Raw genomic sequence first — 14,182 nt, forward strand, 5'->3', positions numbered from 1 at the left:
TCTTTGATTTCGTGTATTCCAAGTCTTGTTCTTTGGTGTTAAAGCACATTGACCCAGAAATCGCAAAGTGTTGGTAATGAGACCCAAATAACACCACATTGTCTTTTCGCTTCCATATGAGTAGAAAGAAGACAAATAAGCTTTGATTGTTGTCAGAGCTGCTTCCAGATCCTAGCTCACAGAGGATCACGCTAGCCAGCGATCATTAAATAAAAGTCTTTATTGAGTTACAGTTTCCATTCTCAAGCTGCTGCGTGCAACCCTACGTCTAATGGTTAGATCGGCGAAGCTCCATCTGAGTCTCCGCCCCTTGTACACCAACTTAATATCCTAGCCTTGCTCCACCTTTTCCGCCTGACTGTTCTTCTCTGGGTCCCTCTGCCCCCCGGGGTCTCTTCCTTCCGGGATTCCTCTGACGCTGACGCTGACCCCCCTGACTCTTCTCCCTCCTTTCGGCGGGCTTTAGGACCTGGCTCCCTTTCCGGGCTGCCTACTGCGCCACCTTCCTGTGCATTTGAACTTGGCACGCGCGCCCAACCTTCCACCTTCCGTCTGACCGTTTCTTCGCTCCCCGATGGAGGTGTGGCCACTCCTGACTCGTGCCCTCCCCCCTGTTGTGAGCTGCCAGCGCTTGATCCCTGGCGCCCTTCCTCTTCCCTGCTCTCTGGCGGTGACGCTGGTCCCGATTTCCAACTGCTCCCCTCTGAGTCCCCTCTGGCTCTATCTTCCTGGGGTGTCCCCCTAGGCTCCCCCCTTGCCCTGGCCACTGGTGCTCCTTTCTGTGAATCTTCTGATTCACTGGAAAGACTCGGAGATCTCGGGTCGTCGTCATCACTCATCTTTTCTTCTGCCTCCTCTCCCTCGCTCTCTGTTTCCTCCCTTGCCCTTGCCTCTGCTCCTGAACCCCTGACATCCATCCCCCCCTCGAAGCCCCCTCTTCCCCCCTCCCCTCCTTCCGGTGCGGGATCTGGGTGCTGCCGTGTCAGGGGGACGAATGTCGGATACAGTTCGCTTCCCGTGGCGGGCCGCCATCCGAAGTCTTCCGGTTCTTCCTCCCTGCTCTCGTTGACGACGGTCACCTCCGCTTCCATCTCTGTGCCGCCGTGCTCGAAACCCGGGTCGTCCCCGAAAACGTCCATGTCCGTCTCTCCCCCGTTGCCTTCTGGAGACGTTGCTCGTCCTGGACCCTCCAGCCACCTTCTGCGGAACTGCTCCTCTGGTCGATCATCCCACCAATACGAGGGTTCTGAAGCAGATCCCGAGGGTGACCCCTCTGGGGAACGGGCGTCTCGTGTCGGTTCCTCGTCCGAGTCGAACCCCCGGAACGTGCTGGCTGAAAGCGTGGGCGTGAAAAGCCAGTCGTCGAAAAAGTCTGCTGGCATTGGCCTATGTGGGAAGAGGGCATGAAACTCTTCTTTGAGCAGAGGTTCGTCTAAAGCGTAGCCCGGCACCCAGCTGTTGGCACTGGCCGGGGTGCCCTCCTTGGCGAGAAGGTATTCTACCCCCTCTTCCCCCCATCTGGAGTCCAAAATCTCCGTGACTTCGTTGATGCGCTCCTCCTGTGCCACTCCCCCTTGCCCGGTTCTCTCTCGGAGCGGACCCGGTGCCGTTCCTGGTTCCTGAAACCTGTGAGGTGCCTTGTAGGGAGTGAGCACCGATCTGTGGAACACCGGATGCATTCTGGAACCCTCCGGAAGAGCCAGCCTGAAAGCCACCGGGTTGACCTGTTCGTCGACTTGGTAGGGCCCCAGTTGTTTATGCCCTAGTTTCTTCTTCGCCAACGACCTGGCCGGCACTGCGTGGGCTGCTAACCAGACCCAGTCTCCCACATGGATCTCTTCGCCAACCCTTCTGTGTTTGTCCGCTTGTACCTTGTATGCGTGTTTAGCCAGCTCCAGGTGCCGCCGCAGCTGATCGTGGACCTCCTGCAACTCCGACGCGAACGCATCTGCTGTCTGCGGCTCCCCCTCCCCCATTCTTTCCAGTCCCGGGAAGGTTCTAGGGTGCCTCCCGTTGTTGGCGAAGAACGGCGTGACCCCCGTGGACACGTGCTTCGTGTTGTTGTAGGCGAACTCGGCGAGAGGCAGGTAATCCACCCACGTCGCAGGCTGTTGATTCGCATAACATCTCAGGTACTGCTGCATGATGGCATTGACCCGCTCCGCTTGCCCGTTGGTCTGCGGGTGTCTAGCCGACGCCAGGTTGATCTTGACGTTCAGGAAGCCCATCAGCCTCTGCCAGAAGTTTGAGATGAACTGTCGCCCTCGGTCGGACAGAATAGACCGCGGCAGACCGTGAACCTTGAACACGTGGTCTATGAACAGTTTGGCGGTTTGTTCCGCCGTGGCCACCTTCGCACACGGAATGAAATGTGCCATCTTGGAGAACAAATCCACCACCACCAGCACAGCCGTCTTGCCCCTCGAGCTGGGCAGATCCGTGACAAAGTCCAGGGCCACTCTCTCCCATGGCTCGAACGGAGTTTGCAGCGGTTCCAGCAGTCCGGCCGGCGGTCTGTGCACTGGTTTGGACCTCTGGCAGGTGTCACACCTCGCCACGTAGTCCGCGACTTCCCCTCTCATTCCGGGCCACCAGAAGTCTCTGGCTACTAATTCCACCGTCTTCTCCTTGCCAAAGTGCCCGGCAGTGGGCGCGTCGTGCAGCTGCTGCAGTACCTTGGCGCGAAGTTCGTCTCCCGGCACGTAGATGGCCCCTTTACGGATGAGCAAACCATCTCGCAGCTGGAACTCGTCGGTCGCTGCCGTGCCCCTGTGCACCTCTGCCATCTTTGCTTGCGCGAAGGAGTCATCCTGCAACGCTCGTCGCACCGCATCCAGGTCAACTGTCGCCGCCGCGCACGCCCACACTGTCGGTGCGAAGATGTGCATGGCGGCCGCTGGCGTTGCCTCCTCCAGATACTGTGGCTTACGGGAGAGAGCATCCGCCATGATGTTGGTGTCCCCCGGGACATACTCTATTCGGAAGTCGAAATTCGCAAAGAACTCAGCCCAACGTATCTGCCTCTGGTTCAGGAACTGTGCCGTGCGCCAGTGCTCTAGATTCTTGTGGTCCGTGCAGACCTGCACCGTGTGCTTGGCGCCGATCAGGAAGTGCCTCCACGCTTTGAACGCTGCATGAATGGCCAGCAACTCCCTGTCCCAGATGGTGTAGTTCTGTTCGGACTTGCTGAGCTTCCTTGAGTAAAACGCTCCCGGCCTCCAAACCCCCTGCGGGTCTTTCTGCAGCAGGACTGCTCCCACGGCTCTGTCCGAAGCGTCTGTCTCCACCCTCATCGGCCTGCTGGGGTTGACATGAAGCAGCTGCTCTTCCGACGCGAAGAGACGCTTGAGTGCCTGAAAGGACTGCTCCGCCTGCTCTGTCCAGATGAACTTCTTTTTCTTGGAGCTGAGCGTGTCCGTGATGGCCGCTGTCTGCATCGCAAAGCCTTTGATAAACTTGCGATAGAAGTTCGCGAAGCCGACAAACCGTTGGACCTCCTTCCGGTTGCGTGGGCTTTTCCAATCCAACACTGCTCGGACCTTGGCGCTGTCCATGGCGAGCCCTTTATCAGACAACTTGTAGCCCAGGAAATCCACCTCGGTCACGTCGAATTGGCACTTCTCCAGCTTGGCGTAAAGCCTATGTTGCTGTAGCCTGCTCAGCACTTCCTTGACGTGTCTGTCATGCTCCTGCTGCGATTCCGAAAAGATCAGGATGTCATCCAAGAAACAGACGCACGTCTTGTAGAGGAGCCCCGCCAACACGTGATGCATGAAAGCTTGAAAAACGTGGGAGCCATTTTGCAATCCAAAAGGCATAACTCTATATTCGTAGGTGCCCAGGGGCGTGAACATGGCTGTCTTCCACTCATCTCCCTCCCGCATGCGAATGAGGTTGTATGCCCCTCGCAGGTCCAACTTGGTGAACACTCTGCCCTTCCGTACCTTTGCGAGGAGGTCGTCGATTCGGGGCATGGGGAAGTCCGATGGCTTGGTCACACTGTTCAAGATGCGAAAGTCCACTACAAGTCTTTTTTGGGGCGTGTCCCGCTTCTTAACAAAGAATACCGGACTGCCCCCCGCTGCCTTGGACTCTCGGATGAAACCGCGCTCCAAATTATGATCTATGAACTCTTTGAGTTCCTGCAGTTCGTCCTCAGACATGGAATACAGCTTCCCTTTGGGCAAACCTGCCCCCGGCAGCAGGTCAATTTTGCAGTCATATGGTCTGTGGGGGGGTAGCCTGTCTGCCTCTTTCTCGCAGAAAACCTCCAAAAATTCTGCGTACTTGTGGGGAACCGCTTGCAGCGTGCCTAGCTGCAGCTGTGACTCCTCTTCCCCTCCTTCCTGCCTGGGCACGATGCAGTGTTCAGCGCAAAAGGAAGAGCCGAAGGTCAGCTGCCTCTGGTACCAAGCCAGCGTCGGGCTGTGCTTGTCCAGCCAACTCATGCCCAATACAATGGGCGTGTCCGATAGTTGAGTGACATTGAAGCTGATGATTTCCCTGTGATTCCCAAGTCGCATCACCATTGGTGGCGTCTGCTTCACCACTTGCCCCCCTAGCAGCTCCCTGCCATCCACCGTGACAACCTGCAGGGGCAGCGTGGCAGGCAGCAACTGTATAGCGTGCCGGTCGACAAAGTCCTGCCCTATAAAGTCCGCATTGCTTCCGGAGTCAATGGTGATTGGCACGTCCATGGTGATTCCATTGGGCAGCTGGAGCGACGCGGTGAGCCTCACTACCGGTTTGGGCGGGAGGGGGTCCATGGGCTGTAAAATCTCTGGGGACTGCTTCACTGACACGTCTGGCTGGGCCCCAGTGCCTCTTCCTCCAACCAGACTCCTTCGTTTCCCTGCTGTGGTTGTCCTTGCTGCGTTGCTGCAGTTACCATTGCTGAGGCTGCAGTGTGCTTGTGGAGCCTCTGGGGACACTCTTTCGCCATATGCTGTGGATCATCGCAGATGTAACACTTCCTGTTCCCTCTAGGAGGCTTCGCTTTCACTGCTGCCGGTGCTAGGGCTCTGGCTGCTGACTGAGCCCTTGCACCTCCAACCTCCATAGGTTCCGCTCCTCCTCCTGGCGGAGGCGTGGATTGCGCACGCGCTGCTTCTCTGGGAAGGAAGGAGGAGCCCCTGGCTGGTTCGCGCCCTCCACGCCCTTCGTCCCTGCTCCACGGACGTCCTTCCAGCCGCACCCCCACCGCCAGCGCCCTCTGAACGATCTCCTGCGTGGTCCGGGGTCTCTCCCCCCTCGCAATTTCATCTTTAACCGAGCCGTGCAATCCCTCCCAAAACAGGTCTCTTACAGGAGCCGAATCTCTGTCCCATTCCAGGGCACTGACCAAAGCGAAAAAGCGGGCATGGTACTGCCTTACGCTGGCCCTCCCTTGCTTCAGTCCATGTATCTCCTGCCGAGCAAGATCCACGTCAATGCTTGATAAAAAGCACCCATCCATCGCTTTAATAAAGGCATCCGCATTTTGGAGCGCCGGATCCTTATCTCTCCACAAATTGCGCAGCCATGCTTTAGCATCTCCATGCAAATGGGACATGATGAATCCCACCTTCTCTTGCTCATCTCTAAAGTCTTTGTTCAGCAGTTGCAGTGCACACATTACATCTGCTCTAAAGTTGGGGTACTGTTGCAAATTCCCATCGAAGTGAGAGACCAGACCGCCTGTTCGTCTCCCCAACCCAATCCCCTCCGGTTTGGGTGTCAGTTGCCCTTGCTTCGTAAGCACTTCCAACCTGACCTGGAGATCCCTGTAGGCGGCAGCTGCGTCCTCCTCTCTCTTCCTGGATGCAAGAGCCTCGGCATTCAGTCGTGTCACTGCTTCTCTGAGTTCCACTATCTGCTGTTCGGCCGTCATGTTGTCTGCCGTTCGTGAGCTCGCTAGTAGGCAGCCGCTTTCTCTCCTCTCCGCGAGGACGTAGATGCCCACAATCTGGGGATGGAGCTTACTGTCAGAGCTGCTTCCAGATCCTAGCTCACAGAGGATCACGCTAGCCAGCGATCATTAAATAAAAGTCTTTATTGAGTTACAGTTTCCATTCTCAAGCTGCTGCGTGCAACTCTACGTCTCATGGTTAGATCGGCGAAGCTCCGTCTGAGTCTCCGCCCCTTGTACACCAACTTAATATCCTAGCCCTGCTCCACCTTTTCCGCCTGACTGTTCTTCTCTGGGTCCCTCTGCCCCCCGGGGTCTCTTCCTTCCGGGATTCTTCTGACGCCGACCCCCCGGACCCTCCTGTCTCCTTGCGCCGGGCTTTAGGACCTGGCTCCCTTTCCGGGCTGCCTACTGCGCCACCTTCCTGTGCATTTGAACTTGGCACGCGCGCCCAACCTTCCACCTTCCGTCTGACCGTTTCTTCGCTCCCCGATGGAGGTGTGGCCACTCCTGACTCGTGCCCTCCCCCCTGTTGTGAGCTGCCAGCGCTTGATCCCTGGCGCCCTTCCTCTTCCCTGCTCTCTGGCGGTGACGCTGGTCCCGATTTCCAACTGCTCCCCTCTGAGTCCCCTCTGGCTCTATCTTCCTGGGGTGTCCCCCTAGGCTCCCCCCTTGCCCTGGCCACTGGTGCTCCTTTCTGTGAATCTTCTGATTCACTGGAAAGACTCGGAGATCTCGGGTCGTCGTCATCACTCATCTTTTCTTCTGCCTCCTCCCCTTCGCTCTCTGTTTCCTCCCTTGCCCTTGCCTCTGCTCCTGAATCCCTGACATCCATCCCCCCCTCGAAGCCCCCTCTTCCCCCCTCCCCTCCTTCCGGTGCGGGAGCTGGGTGCTGCCGTGTCAGGGGGACGAATGTCGGATACAGTTCGCTTCCCGTGGCGTGCCTCCCTCTGAAGTCTTCCGGTTCTTCCTCCCTGCTCTCGTTGACGACGGTCACCTCCGCTTCCATCTCTGTGCCGCCGTGCTCGAAACTCGGGTCGTCCCCGAAAACGTCCATGTCCGTCTCTCCCTCGTTTCCTTCTGGAGACGTTGCTCGTCCTGGACCCTCCAGCCACTTTCTGCGGAACTGCTCCTCTGGTCGATCATCCCACCAATACGAGGGTTCTGAAGCAGATCCCGAGGGTGACCCCTCCGGGGAACGGGCGTCTCGTGTCGGTTCCTTGTCCGAGTCGAACCCCCGGAACGTGCTGGCTGAAAGCGTGGGCGTGAAAAGCCAGTCGTCGAAAAAGTCTGCTGGCATGGGCCTATGTGGGAAGAGGGCATGAAACTCTTCTTTGAGCAGAGGTTCGTCTAAAGCGTAGCCCGGCACCCAGCTGTTGGCACTGGCCGGGGTGCCCTCCTTGGCGAGAAAGTATTCTACCCCCTCTTCCCCCCATCTGGAGTCCAAAATCTCCGTGACTTCGTTGATGCGCTCCTCCTGTGCCACTCCCCCTTGCCCGGTTCTCTCTCGGAACGGACTCGGTGCCGTTCCTGGTTCCTGAAACCTGTGAGGTGCCTTGTAGGGAGTGAGCACCGATCTGTGGAACACCGGATGCATCCTGGAACCCTCCGGAAGCGCCAGCCTGAAAGCCACCGTGTTGACCTGCTCTTCGACTTGGTAGGGCCCCAGTTGTTTTATGCCCTAGTTTCTTCTTCGCCAACGACCTGGCCGGCACTGCGTGGGCTGCTAACCAGACCCAGTCTCCCACATGGATCTCTTCGCCAACCCTTCTATGTTTGTCCGCTTGTACCTTGTATGTGTGTTTAGCCAGCTCCAGGTGCCGCCGCAGCTGATCGTGGACCTCCTGCAACTCCGACGCGAACGCATCTGCTGTCTGCGGCTCCCCCTCCCCCATTCTTTCCAGTCCCGGGAAGGTTCTGGGGTGCCTCCCGTTGTTGGCGAAGAACGGCGTGACCCCCGTGGACACGTGCTTCGTGTTGTTGTAGGCGAACTCGGCGAGAGGCAGGTAATCCACCCACGTCGCAGGCTGTTGATTCGCATAACATCTCAGGTACTGCTGCATGATGGCATTGACTCGCTCCGCTTGCCCGTTGGTCTGCGGGTGTCTAGCCGACGCCAGGTTGATCTTGACGTTCAGGAAGCCCATCAGCTTCTGCCAGAAGTTCGAGATGAACTGTCGCCCTCGGTCGGACAGAATAGACCGCGGCAGACCGTGAACCTTGAACACGTGGTCTATGAACAGTTTGGCGGTTTGTTCCGCCGTGGCCACCTTCGCACACGGAATGAAATGTGCCATCTTGGAGAACAAGTCCACCACCACCAGCACAGCCGTCTTGCCCCTCGAGCTGGGCAGATCCGTAACAAAGTCCAGGGCCACTCTCTCCCATGGTTCGAACGGAGTTTGCAGCGGTTCCAGCAGTCCGGCCGGCGGTCTGTGCACTGGTTTGGCCCTCTGGCAGGTGTCACACCTCGCCACGTAGTCCGCGACTTCCCCTCTCATTCCGGGCCACCAGAAGTCTCTGGCGACTAAGTCCACCGTCTTCTCCTTGCCAAAGTGCCCGGCAGTGGGCGCGTCGTGCAGCTGCTGCAGTACCTTGGCGCGAAGTTCGTCTCCCGGCACGTAGATGGCCCCTTTACGGATGAGCAATCCATCTCGCAGCTGGAACTCGTCGGTCGCTGCCGTGCCCCTGCGCACCTCTGCCATCTTTGCTTGAGCGAAGGAGTCATCCTGCAACGCTCGTCGCACCGCCTCCAGGTCAACTGTTGCCGCAGCGCACGCCCACACTGTCGGTGCGAAGATGTGCATGGCGGCCGCTGGCGTTGCCTCCTCCAGATACTGTGGCTTACGGGAGAGAGCATCCGCCATGATGTTGGTGTCCCCCGGGACATACTCTATTCGGAAGTCGAAGTTCGCAAAGAACTCAGCCCAACGTATCTGCCTCTGGTTCAGGAACTGTGCCGTGCGCCAGTGCTCCAGATTCTTGTGGTCCGTGCAGACCTGCACCGTGTGCTTGGCGCCGATCAGGAAGTGCCTCCACGCTTTGAATGCTGCATGAATGGCCAGCAACTCCCTGTCCCAGATGGTGTAGTTCTGTTCAGACTTGCTGAGCTTCCTGGAGTAAAACGCTCCCGGCCTCCAAGCCCCCTGCTGGTCTTTCTGCAGCAGGACTGCTCCCACGGCTCTGTCCGAAGCGTCTGTCTCAACCCTCATCGGCCTGCTGGGGTTGACATGAAGCAGCTGCTCTTCCGACGCGAAGAGACGCTTGAGTGCCTGAAAGGACTGCTCCGCCTGCTCTGTCCAGATGAACTTCTTTTTCTTGGAGCTGAGCGTGTCCGTGATGGCCGCTGTCTGCATGGCGAAGCCTTTGATAAACTTGCGATAGAAGTTCGCGAAGCCGACAAACCGTTGGACCTCCTTCCGGTTGCGTGGGCTTTTCCAATCCAACACTGCTCGAACCTTGGCGCTGTCCATGGCGAGCCCCTTGTCAGACAACTTGTAGCCCAGGAAATCCACCTCCGTCACGTCGAATTGGCACTTCTCCAGCTTGGCGTAAAGCCTATGCTGCTGTAGCCTGCTCAGCACTTCCTTGACGTGTCTGTCATGCTCCTGCTGCGATTCCGAAAAGATCAGGATGTCATCCAAGAAACAGACGCACGTCTTGTAGAGGAGCCCCGCCAACACGTGATGCATGAAAGCTTGAAAAACGTGGGAGCCATTTTGCAATCTGTCAGAGCTGGCTCCAGGTCCCAGCTCACAGAGGACCAACGCTAGCCGGCAGTAATGTACAAAAGTCTTTATTGAAGTACAGTTTCCATTTTCAAGCCGCACCGCCCCAGCTCTACGTCTAGGGGTTAGATCGGCGAAGCTCCATCTGAGTCTCCGCCCCCTGTACACCAGTTTAAGATTCTAGCCTTACTCCACCTCTTCCGTCTCTCCTTTCTCCTCTGGGTCCTGCTACCCCCCGGGGTCCCTTCCTTCCTGGATTCTTCTGACGCTGACGTTGACCCCCCTGACTCCTCCCCCTCTTTTCGGCGGGCTTTGGGACCTGGCTCCCTATCCGGGCTGCCAACTGCGCCGCCCTCCTGTACATTTGAACTTGGCGCGCGCGCCCAGCCTTCAACCTTCCTCTCGACCGTTTCCTCGCTCCCCGATGGAGGCGTGGCCAATCCTGACATGTCCTCCCACTGGCAGTGCGCCGCCTGATCCCGATGCCTGGGACTCCTCCCCCCTACTGCATTCTGGTGTGGACGCTGGTCCTGATTTCCAACTGCTGCTCTCTGAGTCCCCTCTGGCCCCTTCTTCCTGGGGTGTCCCCCTAGGCACCCCCCTTGCTCTGACCATGGGAGCCCCTTTCTGTGAATCTTCCAATTCGCTGGAAAGACTCAGAGACCTCGGACCGCTGTCATCGCTAACATTTCCTTCGGACTCCTCCCCCTCGCTCTCTATTTCCTCCCTTTCCTGTGCCTCTGCTCCTGAACCCCTGACATTGTCTTTTCGGTTCCATATGCGTAGAAAGAAGACAAATAAGCTTTGATTGTGCTTATTTCAATTCGCATGGGGTTTTATGGGTGTGCACCAGAATCACCCCCAACCAAAGCAAAAAGGTGTTTTGGCTTCCAACTACATAAAAAGAAGATGATAAAGCTCTGATTGGGCTTATTTCAAATTGGTGTTTTGGGGGTTAGAATGCACATTCACCCAAAAATCGCAGAGTGTCATGTTTATTATCAGCGCAAACCAAGCATAGGTATTTTGGTTCCTTCTCAATAGAAAGAGGACGAATAAGCTTGCATTGTTCTTTCGGTGTTCAGTCCCCCGCAAATAGCAAAGCAAAGTGTAATAAGCCTAAACAAAGCCAAACAGGTTGTTTTGGGTTGCAGCAACATAGAAAGAAGAATCTTGGATTTTGCTATTTCGTGTTCTTTGGTGTTAATGCACATTGACCCAGAAATCGCAAAGTGTGTGTAATGAGACGAAAATAACACCACATTGTCTTTTCGCTTCCATATGAGTAGAAAGAAGACAAATAAGCTTTGATTGTGCTTATTTCAATTCGCATGGGGTTTTATGGGTGTGCACCAGAATCACCCCCAACCAAAGCAAAAAGGTGTTTTGGCTTCCAACTACATAAAAAGAAGATGATAAAGCTCTGATTGGGCTTATTTCAAATTGGTGTTTTTGGGGTTAGAATGAACATTCACCCAAAAATCGCAGTGACATGTTTATTATCAGCGCAAACCAAGCATAGGTGTTTTGGTTCCTTCTCAATAGAAAGAGGACGAATAAGCTTGCATTGTTCTTTCGGTGTTCGGACCCCGCAAATAGCAAAGCGAATTGTAATAGCTTATTTCAAGTCGTGTTCTTTGGTGTTAATGCACATTGTCCCAGAAATCTCAAAGTGTGTGTAATGAGACAAAATAACAACACATTGTCTTTTCGCTTCCATATGCGTAGAAAGAAGACGAATAAGCTTTGATTGTGCTTATTTCAATTCGCATGGGGTTTTATGGGTGTGCACCAGAATCACCCCCAACCAAAGCAAAAAGGTGTTTTGGCTTCCAACTACATAAAAAGAAGATGATAAAGCTCTGATTGGGCTTATTTCAAATTGGTGTTTTGGGGGTTAGAATGCACATTCACCCAAAAATCGCAGTGTCATGTTTATTATCAGCGCAAACCAAGCATAGGTATTTTGGTTCCTTCTCAATAGAAAGAGGACGAATAAGCTTGCATTGTTCTTTCGGTGTTCAGTCCCCCGCAAATAGCAAAGCAAAGTGTAATAAGCCTAAACAAAGCCAAACAGGTTGTTTTGGGTTGCAGCAACATAGAAAGAAGAATCTTGGATTTTGCTATTTCGTGTTCTTTGGTGTTAATGCACATTGACCCAGAAATCGCAAAGTGTGTGTAATGAGACGAAAATAACACCACATTGTCTTTTCGCTTCCATATGAGTAGAAAGAAGACAAATAAGCTTTGATTGTGCTTATTTCAATTCGCATGGGGTTTTATGGGTGTGCACCAGAATCACCCCCAACCAAAGCAAAAAGGTGTTTTGGCTTCCAACTACATAAAAAGAAGATGATAAAGCTCTGATTGGGCTTATTTCAAATTGGTGTTTTGGGGGTTAGAATGCACATTCACCCAAAAATCGCAGAGTGAAAAGTTTGTTATCAGCCCAAACCAAGCATAGGTGTTTTGGTTCCATCTCAATAGAAAGAGAACGAATAAGCTTGGATTCTTCTTTCGGTGTTCATTCACGCACAATTAGCAAAGCGAATTGTAATAGCTTATTTCAAGTCGTGTTCTTTGGTGTTAATGCACATTGTCCCAGAAATCTCAAAGTGTGTGTAATGAGACAAAATTACACCACATTGTCTTTTCGCTTCCATATGCGTAGAAAGAAGACGAATAAGCTTTGATTGTGCTTATTTCAATTCGCATGGGGTTTTATGGGTGTGCAAAAGAATCACCACCAACCAAACCAAAAAGGTCTTTTGGGTTCCATCTACATAAAAAGAAGAGGATAAAGCTCTGATTGGGCTTATTTCAAATTGGTGTTTTTGGGTTTAGAATGCACCTTCACCCAAAAATCGCAGAGTGACATGTTTATTATCAGCCCAAACCGAGCATAGGTGTGTTTGTTCCATGTCAATAGAAAGAGGACGAATAAGCTTGGATTGTTCTTTCGGTGTTCATTCACTCACAAATAGCAAAGCGAATTGTAATAAGCCTAAACAAAGCCAATAGGATCTTTTGGGTTCCAGCTACATAGAACGAAAAATCTTTGATTTCGTGTATTCCAAGTCTTGTTCTTTGGTGTTAAAGCACATTGACCCAGAAATCGCAAAGTGTGTGTAATGAGACGAAAATAACACCACATTGTCTTTTCGCTTCCATATGAGTAGAAAGAAGACAAATAAGCTTTGATTGTGCTTATTTCAATTCGCATGGGGTTTTATGGGTGTGCACCAGAATCACCCCCAACCAAAGCAAAAAGGTGTTTTGGCTTCCAACTACATAAAAAGAAGATGATAAAGCTCTGATTGGGCTTATTTCAAATTGGTGTTTTGGGGGTTAGAATGCACATTCACCCAAAAATCGCAGTGAAAAGTTTGTTATCAGCCCAAACCAAGCATAGGTGTTTTGGTTCCATCTCAATAGAAAGAGGACTAATAAGCTTGGATTCTTCTTTCGGTGTTCATTCACGCACAATTAGCAAAGCGAATTGTAATAGCTTATTTCAAGTCGTGTTCTTTGGTGTTAATGCACATTGACCCAGAAATCTCAAAAGTGTGTGTAATGAGACAAAATTACACCACATTGTCTTTTCGCTTCCATATGCGTAGAAAGAAGACGAATAAGCTTTGATTGTGCTTATTTCAATTCGCATGGGGTTTTATGGGTGTGCAAAAGAATCACCACCAACCAAAGCAAAAAGGTCTTTTGGGTTCCATCTACATAAAAAGAAGATGATAAAGCTCTGATTGGGCTTATTTCAAATTGGTGTTTTGGGGGTTAGAATGCACATTCACCCAAAAATCGCAGTGACATGTTTATTATCAGCGCAAACCAAGCATAGGTGTTTTGGTTCCTTCTCAATAGAAAGAGGACGAATAAGCTTGCATTGTTCTTTCGGTATTCGGACCCCGCAAATAGCAAAGTGTAATAAGCCTAAACAAAGCCAAACAGGTTGTTTTGGGTTGCAGCAACATAGAAAGAAGCATCTTGGATTTTGCTATTTCGTGTTCTTTGGTGTTAATGCACATTGACCCAGAAATCTCAAAGTGTGTGTAATGAGACCAAAATAACACCACATTGTCTTTTCACTTCCATATGCCTAGAAAGAAGACAAATAAGCTTTGATTGTGCTTATTTCTATTCGCGTGGTGTTTTTTGGGTGTGCACCAGAATCACCCCAAGCCAAAGCAAAAAGGTGTTTTGGCTTCCAACTACATAAAAAGAAGATGATAAAGCTCTGATTCCGCTTATTTCAAATTGGTGTTTTTGGGGTTAGAATGCACATTCACCCAAAAAATCACAGAGTGACATGTTCGTTATCAGCCCAAACCAAGTATAGGTGTTTTGGTTGCATCTCAATAGAAAGAGGACAAATAAGCTTGTATTGTTTTTTCGGTGTTCACTCACAAATAGGAAAGCGAATTGTAATAAGCCTTAAACAAAGCTAAATAGGTTCTTTTGGGTTCCAGCTACATAGAACGAAAAATCTTTGATTTCGCGTATTTCAAGTCCTGTTCTTTGGTGTTAATGCACATTGACCCAGAAATCGCAAAGT

This window comes from Podarcis pityusensis (assembly GCF_964106645.2).
Source record: "Podarcis pityusensis genome assembly, contig: HAP1_SCAFFOLD_100, whole genome shotgun sequence".
Lineage (NCBI taxonomy): Eukaryota > Metazoa > Chordata > Lepidosauria > Squamata > Lacertidae > Podarcis > Podarcis pityusensis.